The 2,388-nt window shown below is 38.1% G+C and overlaps 1 long non-coding RNA gene across 2 annotated transcripts in view; it reads left to right on the top strand.

Annotated features, from left to right (window-relative positions):
* The window catches only part of LOC137997248 (uncharacterized), a 21,280-nt gene extending 18,892 nt beyond the window's left edge, over positions 1 to 2,388 (top strand). For both annotated transcript variants that reach the window (XR_011122437.1, XR_011122438.1), the window contains exon 3: positions 1,101 to 2,388. This is a non-coding gene — a long non-coding RNA (uncharacterized lncRNA). The remainder of the gene's footprint in view (positions 1 to 1,100) is intronic.

Below are 2,388 nucleotides of genomic sequence, written 5' to 3'. Positions count from 1 at the left end.
ATTTTTAGAAATGTTTATCTCCACTGTTTGCAGATTATTCTTTTAATGTAAGCTTTAATTTTGTATTAGTGTAGGGTTAGGGTTGTTCTTGGGTTGAAATGGATTGCCCCCAAAAACCTTTTATTTTGTTTTTCGCGCAAAATTTATACTGATAACGGTTGATTTCTTTGGTATAACTTTCGTGAATCTAATTTCAGAATTTCCTAAGGACACACTAGACGCCTCTTCAGAACAGATTGGCCGTTAAGCGGGCTGGGTCGGTTAGCAGAATGGATATAGATCTGCTTTAGGGAACTCACAGCTGCCCGGTTGCCGAAATAAAAAAGTAGTGAGGCGACCATCCAGAAGGAAAACGACAAGCCAAGCGGCAGTATTTTTCGCTTTCATTGGCTCTAGATATCACGATGCTTTTATTTTTACTTAAAATATGAAGAATATCTTGGAATCTTTCGTCCTCTCATTTCAACATCAGATGGACATTTTCAGAAAGCATGCAGTTAGTGGTTAACAGGTCCCCAGCTAGTCGATTTCTTATTTTATGTTGTGTCATCTCTAATCACACTCAGCCTTACTGTGTGTAAAATTGTGTTTTATTAAATGAGTGCCACGCAATGTACGCTAACATTGTCACTATTCATATTATATTATATATTATAGTATTATTTAATGATAATATAATATTAATTATGATATAAATATCATTTATTACATAATTGATTTATATATTCAATTAATAAATGAACTATCTGAACTCGTCATTTCTCTAACGACTTTAAAACATATTCGCGCTCTTTGTTTAGAGCGAGTGCTATTGAATTCAAGAAATTTACCTTCAATTTTAGCTTTGTGACGTTTAGTCAACTACTATAAGGTAGCTCATTCAGTGAACTAGTCCATCTAAGTAGCCATAAACCATAGATGCATAAAGGTACCTTGCGCGCGCGTAAATTGACCTTTCAACACATGGTCATAGTCAACACGGCTGGCTGGCATATTTGTATAACATGATAATGGTGATCTACTATGAAAATTAGACCAATCAAAACTCCAGATCTGCATTATCCAATGACTAAGCTTTTAATAATTACATTTTTTCGAAGATCCAAAGATGGCGTATGAGGAACCCAAAGCCTTAACGTTCTACAATAATGAAGGCAACAAGATAAAACTAGGAGCTCGCCTCGGAGGTGATGACACTGATCTCACATGCTCTTACCTGGAGCTCACATTTGATGCAGGCGCCGATTTATCGCCCAAAGCATCATCAGTAGCTGCAGAAGCACAAGCGTACGTCCTTCAGGTTCTTAACAAGAAGAAGAAAGTAATCGCCCGATTTCTAGGAGGTCAATTGGGGTCAAATGCTGGATATCATCTGGAGAGCCTTGACAAAGGTGCCATAATGCTGGGTGCTGAAGGAAAAGCCCGAGCCACATTGGGTGAAATAAATTATTTATTTATTCATCTCCACTATGGAGTTGGAGTATCAGCTACTGCGAAGCTGGAAGATGGCACTCTTGAATTCAAGATTGTTGGCACAGGATTCAAAATCGGAAAAAAGATGGGATTCTCCATCCTTGGCAACGAGTTTTCAGTTGATATTGGTGACCTGTTTGGATTCCCTTCTGAAGGCAAGTGAACGGAAACTAGTGCGATCCCCTATGACTGTTCACGGACGGATTGATTTACTTGGCAAATGAATGCTATAGATACCTTTGGCTCAGTCGCAAACCGTAACCATTATTTTTTAAGAGTCCTAGCCCTAGTGTAATCCAGTCAAGTCTTATTGTTTACCGATTTAGTATACGTTATCAGTTTGATTACACCTAGCTGAAAATAGAGATAGGCGTGAAATGAAGAGATGATCTCGAACCTATATACCTGTGACGATATTGAGATTTCTTTACTTAAAATTTTGTTACATTCAGGTATTTCTACTTTTTTAAACTTTTGTCCAAATTTGTTGTACTTCCGTCTTTTATTAAAAGTTATAACATGTCAGACTAAAAGCGGAATCTCATTATTTTGCGTTCCTTCTTCAGCGGGGATTCCGCATCTTTGAGGACTTGGGAGCTTTTTCGCTCTTCCATCATTCCGGGTTTATCGTGTCGCTCACACGGATCATAGCTCAGTTGGTAGAGCATTGCACCTGCATCGCAGTTGTCATGGGTTCGTATCCCATTGGAGCCACCTGAATTTTTTAGGTGTCTATACTCACAGACAGTTGCTTAAATTGGCCAGGGAAGTGCGAGAATCACTTCAATCTTTCGTCAATGACACGCACTTCAAATACATATTGCTTTCATTCATTCATTATAAATAGCGCTGATAGACAGTACTTTAAGGGAAACTCCACTCTGTCTAATAAATATTTGGAAAAAGTTCAAGAAA

The sequence above is a fragment of the Montipora foliosa genome, chromosome 3 (assembly GCF_036669935.1).
Source record: "Montipora foliosa isolate CH-2021 chromosome 3, ASM3666993v2, whole genome shotgun sequence".
Lineage (NCBI taxonomy): Eukaryota > Metazoa > Cnidaria > Anthozoa > Scleractinia > Acroporidae > Montipora > Montipora foliosa.
Note: the sequence above shows the minus strand (reverse complement) of the source record. Positions and strands in the feature narration are given on the sequence as shown.